Here is a 14,688-nt window from a genome sequence, read left to right as displayed (position 1 = left end):
GACTGAAGGCCAGCAGCCCTATCGCTCCTTGTAAGAGAGAACATGTACTGAAGGCCAGCAGCCCTATCGCTCCTTGTAAGAGAGTACATGGACTGAAGGCCAGCAGCCCTATCGCTCCTTGTAAGAGAGAACATGTACTGAAGGCCAGCAGCCCTATCGCTCCTTGTAAAAGAGAACTTGAACTGAAGGCCAGCAGCCCTATCGCTCCTTGTAAGAGAGTACATGTACTGAAGGCCAGCAGCCCTATCGCTCCTTGTAAGAGAGAACATGGACTGAAGGCCAGCAGCCCTATCGCTCCTTGTAAGAGAGAACATGGACTGAAGGCCAGCAGCCCTATCGCTCCTTGTAAGAGAGTACATGGACTGAAGGCCAGCAGCCCTATCACTCCTTGTAAGAGAGTACATGTACTGAAGGCCAGCAGCCCTATCACTCATTGTAAGACAGCACATGCACCAAAGGCCAGCAGAGCTATCATCACTCCTGCTGAGAGAGCACATGCACTGAAGGCCAGCAGAGTTATCATCACTCCTAGTAAGAGAGCACATGCTCCGCAGGCCATTAGAGCTATCATTCCTTGTGAGAAAGCACATGCATCGAAAGCCAGCAGACCTATCACTCCTAGTAAGAGAGCACATGCACTGAGGCCAGCAGACGTATCAATCCTAGTAAGAGAGCACATCACCTAAGGCCAGCAGAGGTATCATCACTCCTGCTGAGAGAGCACATGCACTGAAGGCCAGCAGCCCTATCAGTCCTGGAAAGAGAGTACATGGACTGAGGGCCAGCAGACCTATCACTGCTGCTAAGAGAGTACATGCAACGAAGTTCAGCAGAGCTATCATCACTGCTGATAAGACAGCACATGCACCGAAGGCCAGCAGAGCTATCATCACTCCTGCTGAGAGAGCACATGCACCGAAGGCCAGCAGAGTTATCATCACTCCTGGTAAGAGAGCACATGCTCCTAAGGCCATTAGAGGTATCACTCCTGGTAAGACAGCACATGCATCGAAAGCCAGCAGAGCTATCACTCCTAGTAAGAGAGCACATGCACCTAAGGTCAGCAGAGCTATCTCTCCTAGTAAGAGAGCACATGCACCTAAGGCCAGTATCACTCCTAGTAAGAGAGCACATGCACCTAACGCCAGTAGAGCTATCACTCCTAGTAAGAGAGCACATGCACCGAAGGTCAGCAGAGCTATCACTCCTAGTAAGAGAGCACATGCACCGAAGGCCAGCAGAGCTATCACTCCTGGTAACAGAGCACATGCACCGAAGGCCAGCAGAGCTATCACTCCTAGTAAGAGAGCATATGCACCGAAGGCCAGCAGAGCTATCACTCCTAGTAAGAGAGCACATGCACCGAAGGTCAGAAGAGCTATCACTCCTAGTAAGAGAGCACATGCACCGAAGGTCAGCAGAGCTATCACTCCTAGTAAGAGAGCACATGCACTGAGGCCAGCAGAGCTATCACTCCTAGTAAGAGAGCACATGCACCGAAATTCAGCAGAGCTATCACTCCTAGTAAGAGCGCACATGCACTGAGGCCAGCAGAGCTATCACTCCTAGTAAGAGAGCACATGCACCGAAGGTCAGCAAGGCACAGCACAGCCTTAGTGAGCAGAGTTGCATTCTAAGCCACCCCTTGTCATTCCTTTAAATACTGATTAAGCAACAGTTAAGGTTGTTTTGTGTATGTTATCTCATCATCTTATGTTGCGTGCTTGTAAAGTGCTTAACTAGTGCATCGAGACTGCTTTAAAGCACTAGGTCCAGGAGAGGAACAAAGATATCATGAAAATGGAATGAGAGTGAGGCTTTGGGATTGGAATATTCTTCCCAAAGTCACTCGATCCACCAATGGGAAGCCAGGAGAGGCGCGGAGTGGGAGGGAAAGCAACATAAATGAGTGGGTTTGAGGACATTACCTGTGAGCGTAATGATGACCAGAAAAAGACAAAGAAATCGTGATAGCTTGGGGAGGTGAAATATTCAGGCACATTTTGAAACATGTGAAATCCATCTTTTTTTTTTAAGCCTGCAGAGCAGAAAAAGGGTTGCTCCACTGCTTCTCATTTGGAAAAAAGAAAGCCCAACACAGTTGCTGTCCAGAAGGAACCTCTCCCTGGCATAGACAGGTAACACGGCTTCATGTGGAAATAAAAATGCCATTCCAGGAAAAGCACCAGCCCTCTTTCTCCTAAGGATCCAGTGTCCTGAGCATCTTTTACTGAGTCTTCTGAAAAGAAAGGCACCGCTCTCAGCATGTGCCCAGTCATGGCGGGAGACTCGGTGTTAGCCTTGCAGGTTCACAGCGGAATTGCCATAAATGGCACATGAAATTATTAGAGATGGTCGCCCACAACTCACCAAGATGTTGTCTTGACCTCTTCACCAGTCATCGTCTGCATGCGAGACATTTTTGATATGCCAGCAACAGGCCAAGTTGGGACGAAAGACCAAGGCTCCCTTGTTTGTACCTCCAATGGTGAGTACACCCTTTTAGGAAGTCGGGGTGCATCTGCGTGGTCCCCTCAAGGCTCTCAGTTGACGGTGTTATAACAGCCACATACCAGTGTTGCATAAGTAGCTCTCCTGGCATCCTGGTGGGTGACAGTGAAGAAAAATAAGATTGTGATGAAAGGTTTCAGTGTCATTATAAGAAAAGGTCCCCATACGTATGGGCACAGTGCATGCTACTCTGGCAATTTGGTAGGATGCTCCATGGAGAGCTAATGTGATCTGGGCTGAGTATATGCAGAGCGGTAAGGCTAGGGTTTGTAGGACGTTTGTTCTGACTGTCACCTCTGAAAAAGTACGTAAAATGGTGTGCATGTCTGCATATATTTTTGTGTGCATGTGTATATATGTATGTGTGACTGTGAGCGTTTGTGTCTGCACATGTTCAGTTTTGTGTGCCTGTTTGCATGCATGCATCTGAGGCAGTTGAAGCTTGTAGTTGTGGCATCTGAAGCAGGTGTTTGTCAGAAAACAGTATTCTTCTTTTCCCGAACATGGTGCCTTGGGACGAGAATTGCCCACTCTCAGCATGAGGTGTAAAGGGAACTAGTTTGGACTCCAGAGGATGACCGCAGGTGCCAAAGGTAAAGGAGAAATTTCTCCAGGTGATCGAACGCCACCCAGCCCTCCACCCACTGATCGTCATATTCACAAATGAGGGCAGGCAGAGGTATAAGAACTAATTTAGAGATGTTTTGGGTCTTCTCCTTGAGCAGATTTGAAAGGACCCTTGGTTACTTCACCTCGCCTGACAGAAGGACTGGTTTCCAGGATACTGGAGTATGTGATAGGCAGACCCTGGAGTTTTAGATGAACTAATGAAAACCATTGAGCTTCCGGGTATCATGGGTGGAGTGACAGACTATCACATGTATGACAGTAGTGAAGGCACAGATGTGGATGCATAATGAACAAAGTCTGTATAAAAAGAGATGGTTAATATAAAAAGAGATGATGAAATGGCCAGCATGGACTATCTCACAGGGATAGTAGTTGTCATTTAGCGGGTGAAGTCAATTCAGCGAATAAGATAGTCAAGGTGAGCATGGGATTAACTGTTCAGTGTCCCCCACAATCCTCATGGAATTGGGTTTCGAGTTTTCTCGGTTAGGAACTGTTTGCAGGTAAAACATCTGGGCCCTTATCAGGTAGGGGGTACTGTCCCTGTTTGCTCCATGGTGTACCTTTAAACGGGTGCGCCAGCTCAAACAGGCACAATGCTCCCTACTACAATTAATGTGAACCCATGCCTGCCCTGGGGGCAGTGCATGCCATGTGACCACTGCCTATGCTTAAAAATATTTTTTTCAACATTTTCAAAGAGAAAGGGGTCCCTAGTGGACCTCTACCTGTTTGCAAATGCTTCTCCACTATCTTTCAGTAGTCGGTAAATGATTTGTGTTTTGAGATTGGAATTCAGTCGCAAAACTTTAGTACATACCAAACAGATTTTTATTTGGAAGAGATGCCATGCCCTAAACATGACCCTTCCAAGTATCGGATTGGCATTTATTCACAAACCAAAATTGTGATTCGGTAACATGTTACCTACTGAATCGCAATTTCATTTTGTACATAAGAAAATGCCCTTTTGCACCTGGAAAGAACCCAGTTCTATGAAACAGACCCTTTATGACTACAAAAAGGCTATGTACATCTGACCCAAGGACTTGTAAGTCTAAGAAGGGACATGAAATGAACACACCTTCCTTAATGCAATTCACCATGATGCACACAGCCCCAAGGTGGGTGGTACCTGATTTACAAAGTGCAAGCTGTCCGCATAGTGGATCATATTGAGTGGCCTTGGGTAGGTGAGGGTCATTCGTGGCGGTAATCCAGGGGACACTGAATGCAAGCCCTGATATCTTCCCAAAAGGAAAGCTTGATTTCAATCAGCACCTCCCATTTCAAGGAAAACAGACTGCTTTTAAGGGAAAAATGGTTTCTATTTTGGAGCGTGGACAATGGGATGGAGGTCTACCCACCATCTAGAAATGGACCAATTACTACATCAGTTAGGTGGAAAAAAGCCTGCGTGTAATTTGCACCAACTATTTGCAAAATGCCAGTACTACATCAGGCATCTCGCGCTATTAACAATTCTGCTAAAAAATCCTATTACCATCACATGAACACTAATTTGATTTTAGCAATTTCTTGACAATTTCTTCTCTAAAAATGAACTCTTTTGGACATAAATATGAAACATTTGATTTCAATTATGGTCAGACCTCTCAGCGCATAATTCTAACTCTGCAAGAGATAACATTGGACATTGCACTTATAGCAGTGGAACAACTGAGCCTTTTGCAGCTGCGACCCAAGAGGAAAGCTAGACATGTCACGTGCTGCTCTGCGCCGCCTTGTGTGCTGTGTTTTATTACCGTGCTTAACATAAAATTGTAGCAACTGTAATTGTACCAAGCATTTATGATGTTGAAACGCACAGACAGGCCGACAAGTATAAATAGGGCCATTTAACATGACTGCAAAAATAATTTTGTTATTTTTTTTACTTTTTTTACATTTCCTGTTTTTCTTCTTTATTTTTCATGCGAGGGGTTTCATCTACAATCTGAAGTTGTTGATTTGCACTTGTTTAAGCACGGGTTTTGCCCTGAATAACATAATTGGAAACCAATCCGTTAAATAAGCTCTCATACATGTTGCCTTATTTCGTTTAGGTTTTGAATGCGCAATTTTATTAGGCTCCCATGTGCCTGGATTCGTGAAAGTTGACCTGGGAATAATTAAAGTGTGTGTGATAGGCTAGAATGGTATTTAGATTTAATTACAATGTGCCCGCAATATGTCTCTGTCTCTTCATGTCTGACCACCCAGCCATGAGCGCGAATCATGTGCTCAAATCATGCGCTCACTCTGCTTCCCACTGATAACAATCCCCCTGTCAATCATTCCCCTTCCCAATCAGCTTTGTCAGTCCGAGGATCCTCCCACACATAACTCATCTCCACTCCTTCAGTAGTCCACTCAGTTTATTTCGCCTCATTTTCCGTATTCCGCCATCTTGATAAATTGGCAGGGAATTACTGGCAGCACATGAGAATGCGCGGTCATCCATCTTGCCTCCTTCTGTGACAGGGGCTGTACAAATTACTGCTATTTAAGACCCTGTCGGTCTTATTTAGAGTTTGGAAGATGGGCTACTCTGTGAAAACCTGGCAGATATCGCGTCCACCCGTATCATGGATGCTATTGACTATAATGCACTTGCAATACAGTGCTTAGGGCATTGGGCACATTTGTGGACATAATACGAAATTTCCTAGCTATCGTGAAGGAAAGTTTCAATTCTATTAAGGACACGGAGGCGAGGATTATGCAGATCTTTCTTCACTTTTTATTAAACAGCAAGTTCAAAGTCAAACAAAACATGAACAAAAAACTACAAGTTCCATGAGCCCGCCGCCATGGTAACGAGTATCCAATGAGGTGCACTCCTTCATGTTGGTATAAATATCCCGAAATGCGTCACACTTCCTCGACTTCACTGCGGAAGGAATCCTGGTAGAGTCAATTGGTTGTAGTTTCGAAACCTACAAAAGAGGTATAATTAGATGCTAATCCAATAGAACACAGAAACATACCGAAGGCAATAAAGTCATGAACCTTAACATACATTTAAATATAAAATGTAAATACATCTGAATCAAGTGCTGCCTAATGTAAATTAGAATATGAGCAGAATAACAATAAATAAAGGTATAAACGCAAGTATACTACCTTGCTACGCAGATAGATGTAATCGGGAGGGAACATACCAGCGTAATGTATGTGGGTGGGATAATCCTCGCCTCCGTGTCCTTAATAGAATTGAAACTTTCCTTCACGATAGCTAGGAAATTTCGTATTCTATCACAGGACCGGAGGCGAGGATTATGCAAGTTCAAAGCTTACTCACCACAAGTGCGGCTGCTTCATGAATTGGTTTAAAGTAAAACTTCTTAAAAGTAGAATCTGAAGACCAATCAGCAGCATGCATGATGTCCTCTAATCCGCCCCCCACTTGTATGGCTTTGGAAGCCATAGCTCCCCGAGTAGAATGGGCGCCAAAAACTTGAATATCTATTCCTGCCTCAGAGAGAATCCATCGAATCCATCTGGCAATGGAAGGAGAAGAAACCGCCTTGAACGGTCTCTTTATAGAAATCAACAATTGATTCTCACCTGGAGGTCTACAAGAACTGGTCACTTCCTCATAGACTTTGAGACATCTAAACACAGATAGTTTCGGGGAATCAGGAAAAGCGGGATAGGATACCGACCTGGTATTAGTCTTTGTCCTCCTTGCAATAGTAAACGTGACTCCTTCTGGAGTAAAGACTCGAGCGGAAACATCCAGTGCTCTGATATCTGACACTCGCTTACAGGAAATGAGGCAGAGAAGCATGGCTAATTTGGCCGACAATTCTTTCGTCGACAAATACTGGTTGTCCCGCCAAGAGGATAAAAGATTAAGAACTAAGTCCACATCCCAGAGCTCCGAATATCTGGGTTGTGGAGGTCTGGAGAGTCTAATACCCTTAAGAAGTTTACATATCCAGGGATGCTCCCCGATCAGGAGATTGTTCAGGGGAGGGTGGCCCGCGGAGATGGCCGAACGAAAAGAATTGATCGTGCGATACGCCTAGCCGGATTTTGCTAATTCTGCAAGGAAAGTGATGATGTCGGTAATACTGGCCCCCATGGGATCGCAGTGTTTGCCCACACACCAACGACCATCTATTCCATGCTGATCTATATCGTTTGCATGTACCAGGGGCCCAGGCCTGTGCGATGAAGTTATTAGCTTCCTGCGAAAGTCGGTTGTCTTGCCAACGATGCCGGAAATCTTCCAAGCTATGAGGGAAAGATGACCTAGAAGGACTAGAGGGTGACAGAAACCCGACGGATCCAGGAGTATTGAGGGAAAATCCGGGAGGCGAAGAGGACATTCGCACGAGAGTTCCGGCAGAGTCGGGAACCACGCCTGTGACCTCCACCAGGGGGTTATTAGAATCACCGTCGCCTCTTGGCGGCGAACTTGAGCAGCAACCCACGGGATAAGAAGAAACGGGGGAAAAGCATAACCCTGAAGGGTCCCCCAATGTTGGAGAAACGCATCTACTGCCGCCGCTCCCGGATCCGGACGCCAGCTGAAGTATAGGGGAAGCTGAGCATTCCAACGAGACGCAAAGAGATCCACTGAGCAGGGACCCCAACGATCCATGATCGCCTGAAAAACCGAGTGATGTAGTCGCCAATCGCTGGGATCCTGGAGAAACCGAGAATTCCAGTCTGCCCAGATATTCTGGGATCCCGGAAGATACTCTGCTGTGACTGAGATTTGGTGTTGAAGGCAAAAATGCCAAAAATCTTTCGCTAGTTCCGCTAGGGCTCTTGATCTTGTCCCCCCTAGACGATTTATGTATTGTACTGCCGATACATTGTCCATCCGTAGAACTACACATGAGACTTTGTCTCTCGTGAGAGATTTGATCGCAAATGATCCCGCCAGGAGCTCCAGGCAGTTGATATGCATGGTTAGTTCCTGCGGGGTACAGCGACCCCCGAACGAGATGTCCCCGCAACGAGCCCCCCATCCCTGGCGACTGGCGTCTGACTCGATCACCAGATCCGGGGCTGCTCCAAAAATGGCCCTGCCATTCCATGCCTCCATGTGGTCCAGCCACCAAAACAACTCCGTCCTTGCCTCCTGAGACAGGGAGATCAGCTCGGAGTACGTCACCCCTCGGCGAAGGTGAAACGCTTTCAAGCGTTGCAGGGCTTTGTAGTGTAGGGGACCAGGAAAAATGGCCTGAATCGAAGAGGAAAGCAGGCCGACCACTCTGGCTAACTGACGTAGTGAAATCTGGTCTCGTCGAAGGACTTTTCTCAGTTCCTTCTTTATCTTGGAAATCTTCGTCGTCGGGAGACTGAGAGACGCCGATCGGGAATCCACTAGAAACCCTAGGAAGATTAAAGATTGTGCTTTTATCCAAAGCTGAAAAAGTAGCCACAAATTTTCCTAACTCTTTCACAAAAGGGACGCCAAATAAATTGCCTTGGGCAACAGCCCCTGCCTCTGAGTTAGACAGTTCCCCTAACTTGGGGTCGATTTTGATCAATAAAGACCTGCGTCTTTCTGCAGAGATGGCACAGTTCGCGTTGCCCCGGAGACAAACAGCTCTCTGAGCCCATCCTGCTATGATGTCTGTCTGAAGGAGAGTGTTTGCTTGCTTGGCACGCTCCGCTAATTGAATAATCTGTGTGAGGGGACCTAACACATCAAGAAGTTTATCTTGGCATGTCCTCCAGGAGCGATCAATCCCTTTTTTTGGGATCCTTGGTATACTTGGCAAAAAACGTACACATTTTAGGGTCAATGTCAGGCGTAAAAGCGACCTTATCCGATAAAGACGGGCGTGGGCACTCCGCCCGTAGACGAGCTCGCACCTCTTTGTCCAGAGGTTGCCTAATTTTGCTGGCGACATATTCAGCTACCTTGTGGTCTGGACGTCACTCCGAGGAACGCGGATGGTAGATACCCTCCGGTTCAAACATATCGGAGTCAGAATCGCCGTGATCCGAAGGATCTGGTAGGGTAGCACCAGGACGCCAAGGGCGACCTGAGTCGTCATCCAAAGATGATGAGTCCTCATCTGAACCTCCCATGAAGCCTTTAGGGGATCCCAAATCAGGGTTCCATAGGTGGTGAAGCATGTCACCCATTACCCCGGGCAAACGGCCCTCCCGGGAGGGTAAGCGCTTATGCGCGCGCGCACTCTTGGGGTTGGATAAAAACTCACCATCCTCCAGGTGCCCCGCGTCGCGCTTGCGCATTTTCCTGGGAGCCGAAAGGGTAGAGGAATCACCCTCCGCTCCCGTCACACCAAACATGCCCGTACCCCTGGACACCTGTTCAGTAAGTTTAGCTACAGTATCCCTAAGAGGGGCTAAAGCGTGAGAAATAGCCTGTGAAAATAAAGCGTCCACCCCAGGGGGAAGGGTACGGTGAGAGGGACCCTCACCTGGGGACATGTTGGTAAAAGGTTCATTCACTTGAGAGGATTGCATAATGAGGACTGGACAGAGTATACACCCAACAAAAATATATATAATATATAGGGTAAATCCCTACCCTCTCTGTCACTCAAGTAAAGTCAAGAAATAATGCCTTCCCAATGGGGTAATCCTTACCCAAACGGGTGTCACAGGTAGGGAAAAAACTGCACCAGAGGCACGAAAACGTGCTACTGAGGTAAAAACCCTCAATTCTTAAAGAAAATAACAAACGCGAGGTGCGAGCGCCGAGAGCTGAGAGTAACACGCTCTCTGACGCTGAAAAACGCAGCGCGCGCGCCCTCTGGTGGGTCCGACGCGTATTTAAACACGCCGAGGGCGAAACAGAAAAATGAAACGCTCGAGCGGAAACGTCTGTTCCGGACCGCTCGTAGCAACGAACGTTGCTATAACAATTAAATACACGGAAAACACAATTGAAGCAGTAACGCGAGCCAACAAACAAACTTCTAACCGGAGGCAGAAAAAGGCACTTATCTGACTCGCAGCAGTGAAGAAAGAGGAAGTGTGACGCATTTCGGGATATTTATACCAACATGAAGGAGTGCACCTCATTGGATACTCGTTACCATGGCGGCGGGCTCATGGAACTTGTAGTTTTTTGTTCATGTTTTGTTTGACTTTGAACTTGCTGTTTAATAAAAAGTGAAGAAAGATCTGCATAATCCTCGCCTCCGGTCCTGTGATAGAATTGCTCACCCAACAGGTAAACTGCGAATGTGATTAAATGGAAGAAAAAACATTTATCACTGATAAAATAGTGAGGAAGTAGATTTACCCGTATTTGTGACTTACGGCCGCTGAATGTCGTGTGAAAATGCTAGTGTGCATGTAAGCCTTAACGTGTACTGTTACATTTTATTACTGAATTGATATGTTGTTTTTATACTAGCCTGCAGACCTCCAAGATGTTTTGTGTGCGAGATAAGTTCCACACATTTCTAATGCACTACAACCATTTTATTCTGTGTTGTACAATTGCAACTTTTCTGAGCTGTGTAGGAAGCAAAGCCTTGTTCTGAGGATTGACACAATGGAGCGAGAGTTTTAGAAAATAGTGGAGTCAGCCTATGTCTGTGCCTTCAATATCAGTTCTCCAAGGTATTCTTTCTCATGAGAAGATCCTAGCACCTTCTCATTAGCTAGTACCAGGTAGTTGCAGTACCAGTCAAGTGTTCCCCCTTCCATTCACTTTTAAGGAGCAACAAAACTGTATAAAATTGCTAAGTTATAGATTTTAGCAGTATACTCACAAACTGGTCAAGGGCAGAAGATCTGGTCACCTGCAACAGCAATAGCTTTGCATTATTTTATTTTACTCGCGTATTGGCTATTTTGCACTGAGCACACGTTATCCCAAATATTGTGTTTTTCTCAATCAGGCACTTTATATGTCGGAAATTGTCTACACTAAACCAACTGGGGGATCGCTGGACCAAACGCTGCACGACAACCCTAGGCACCAGGGAGTTTTCTTTAGATGGTCTGCGGTGGAGTATGGCCTGGCACTGAACCCGGTGATGTGCCGTGACGGCGTAAGCCTGGTGAATCAAATTCTGGTAAAGTCTAACTGCGCTTATCATACCTGTATTGTTTTATGTTTGTTGGAAATATGTAAAAAGTGCACAAAAACATGCTGTCTGGGTAGACGACGGTGGGGCAATAAACTGGTTGACTGGGTAGGAACAGGAGGGGTCCAGAGACAGAAAGTGTTTGTGTGAATTTATGGTTTAGAGCAAGCAGATTCTAGAAATAGTGCGAACGAGGGGAAGATAGGAAGAAATGCGGGGACCGTGGCCCAGACCCTTGAGGTAGGAATCTGTGAGGGAAAGCAACCTGCTGATCTAGATGTCCTGGACCATTTGTCAGCCCCTCGTGTCACCCGGATGGACGTCAGTCAAATGCAGTGGTGTGGGGGTACGATACCTCCCCCCCCTGCAACGAAATCAATGAGAGAAATAACTCTCCACACCCTCCTCCTTGGGTTGCCCTGCAGACCCTTTGCCTTGTTTTCTGGGTGTGCCTGAACAAAAGGTAACCATGATTGAAAATCTAAACCAGCGATCCCCAACTGTAAGGGGCGCCTACCCACAATGTGTACAACCAGTACAGAGTATCTAAAGGAGTGGGTGGGACTCACTAACGAGGCTGGGAGTAAGTGCTTTCCTGAGCAGAGTATCTATGACATAGAGAGACAAGATGCTGATTCCCCTACTGCGGATCTGTCTGGAGCACAAGTGCATTGTGTCTTCGCAGGGCATAGGGACCTCCGAGAACACAAGCACCACAGAAAACCTGAGATGGACAGCAGATTACCTAGCTAGAAGGCACTGTCCCTCTCCCCGTTGTAGTGACTCTGATGACGAACATCCCTCCCCGTCTGACCCCGGCACCCTCTTTTCACTGAGGGACTGACTACCTTGAGTCCAAGAGGAAAATTACAGCACCTTGTGCTTGCACCCCAACTGATTTGCTGAGTGCTAAAAAGCATGTCCCTATCATTATGGAAAATCCAATACAATTCGAGGTTGAGTTACAAAGAGTTTTTTGCGGTGCACACACCAAAAAGGGCAGATGTGAGTCAGCCACTTCGGTTGGCGGTGTCTAGTGAAGTGAAAGATCAGTTGGAGGAAAAATCAGTGTGCTGAGGTAGGACCCCACAAATGCCGGGACAGTGAATACCGTAAAAGATGAGTAGTTGAATGAGGGTGCTGATGTGTGTCCGGTGAAAACAGATTGGACTAAAATCTTGAATTGAAAGCAGAATAAATGCGAGGTGCATGCAGATTATCTAGACAGACTTAAGGATGAGTTTGAAAGGTATTCAGGCCTAGCCTATCTGCAGAGATGGCTCAGTAAGTTGAGGGCCTGCTTTGCTTTTGTGCTGCAATTGTTGCAGAATGTGAGAAATCAACTGATGACAATATGTACCGGACGACAGACTAAAATACGGGCAGAATTGGTGATACTTGCGATCCATTGCATTGCTTCACAAGAAAGAAAGAGAACATGACATCGAAACTCATGTTGCTGAAATGACAAAGGATGCAGTGAACAGAAAAAGGAAAAGGGTGGGGAGCCTCTCAAAGAGAAGAACAAAAAGGACTCAAGGGGGGACAGGGAGGGGGGTGGTGGGGAGGGGTCATGGAAGGGGCTAAGAAGAGACCCCAGTAGTGAGAGGATCTTCTTTTAATTGTGGTCAGCTGGGGCACTGGAAGACGAACTGTCCACCAAATCTTGCCGACCCACCCGATTTTCAGCAGGTTACTCAAAATTCTTATCCTGAATTTTAGGACAGCCAAAGAGCTTCTGACAGTGTCATAAATACCCTAACCCCAGAAGGCCATTAAGGCTCTTATATAGATTGCTTTATTGATGGTAAATGCACCACTTGCCTCACTGACACCGGCGCTAGTCACTGCCTTAAAAACCTCTCAGTGTCCATCATTACCTCTATCAGGCTTGTCCATATTGGGCAGTCGGTGTTTCTAACCAGAGTTCCCCTTCGTACCTCTCACCCGTCTCGTTCTAGCTCGGACCTAACACAGATAAGCAGTCCTTTTTATTCAATCCTTCTTTGCCAGTCAATTTCTTAGGGCGCTATATTCTTTGTAAACTGAATTCAACTGTGTTTTGCACTACAAGTGGATTTTACTTTCACACGTTCCAGTAATATGAGAATACATTTCTCACTCTTTTATGACTTTTAACACTAATTGTTAATCTACTGTGAATAAGAATGAAATGTCTCCAGATTTAACCAATTTGGGGTAAATATTATCAATTGAGCCAGTGAAACTCAGGCTGAGCCAGCAGAAAAGAACCTAGGATACCTCATAACCCACTCAAAACAGAGGCTGGGGCACAAATTTGTCATGCGATAGCTGATTTGTTTAAGAAGGGGGTTCAGGTACCTATTGTCGATGGGTGTAATACCCTGAATTGGCTGATAGACAAAGTGGGTAAATCCACCATTTACAGGTTTGTGGTGGATCTGCAAACAATAAATAATGCGGTTATCTGAAGCTCCCCTGTGGTTCCCAACCCTGCCATACTTTTCTGCATCCCAGGGAACGCCCAATGGTTTACAATAATATCCCACTGTTCTGCCTTCTTCTCAATCCCCATCCACAAAGACAGTGACTTCCTCTTAGCATTCTCATTTCGAACGTCTCCATTTTTATGGCAGAGGCTCCGTCAAGGATTTACAGTGTCCATCAACCTTTCCCAAGCCTTAGTGAAGGACCCAGACACATTGGTTTACCATCCTGGGTTCTACTTTGGTTTAGTAATTGATGGCTTACCTTTAGCACCTGTAAATTTAGATGAATGCAATGTGGATCTAATCTATTTCCTCACTGAATTGGCTTAAAAGAGGTTCAAGTCTTCAAAAGAAAAAGTGCAATGTTGTCTCGTCTGACACCACCTGGCCTATGAAATCTCTGCTGGCAAACAACCACATTAAAGCCATTCATACATTGCCCTGCCCAACAAGTTTTCCAGGTAAGTACTTTCTTGGGTATGGCAGTGTACTGTAGACCAGTGTATCCCAAACTGTGGGTCATAGGCTGATTTTTAGTTGGTTGTGAAAGTCTAAATAATAAATAAAGTTGCCTTTAAATTTTGTAATTATCTTGTCCCATTTGTTGTTCTCAGAGACAGACATCAAATATCAGGCTATGTCTCCTGGCATAGTGCTGCTTATTTTTGTAACATGCGGATTAGTGTTTACAAACTCCTCTCACTTTGCTGTCAGGGAAAGAAAAACAAAGTGCATTGTGTGGCAATCTTGCCATGGGACTGGGAGTGTGAAAGAAAAGGCTACAGGATGTCATTTTTTAACACACAACAATATGTAAATACGTGGAAATAAACTATAAACATTCAGCAGTTAGAGTTAGGAAAGCAAAAACAAAGCAGATTTGTTGTAATTTTGGAATGTGATGGAAACAAAGATTTTAATAGGATCAAAGCAAATGATGACATGTTACTTGGTGAGCACAAATGATATTCATGAAACCTGATTTCCACACATTATCACTTGTGTACAATATAGTTTTATCAGTAAACCTGTACGTCTGT

The 14,688-nt window shown here is 45.8% G+C and overlaps 1 long non-coding RNA gene across 2 annotated transcripts in view; it reads right to left on the bottom strand.

Moving 5' to 3' along the window:
• LOC138261140 (uncharacterized) overlaps window positions 1–14,688 on the bottom strand; it is a 75,875-nt gene that overhangs the window by 20,766 nt on the left and 40,421 nt on the right. For both annotated transcript variants that reach the window (XR_011199047.1, XR_011199046.1), the window contains exon 3: window positions 2,371–2,603. This is a non-coding gene — a long non-coding RNA (uncharacterized lncRNA). The remainder of the gene's footprint in view (window positions 1–2,370; window positions 2,604–14,688) is intronic.

The sequence above is a fragment of the Pleurodeles waltl genome, chromosome 10 (assembly GCF_031143425.1).
Source record: "Pleurodeles waltl isolate 20211129_DDA chromosome 10, aPleWal1.hap1.20221129, whole genome shotgun sequence".
NCBI lineage: Eukaryota > Metazoa > Chordata > Amphibia > Caudata > Salamandridae > Pleurodeles > Pleurodeles waltl.
The sequence above is the reverse complement of the archived record's forward strand: the minus strand, read 5'-3'. Positions and strand labels throughout refer to the sequence as shown.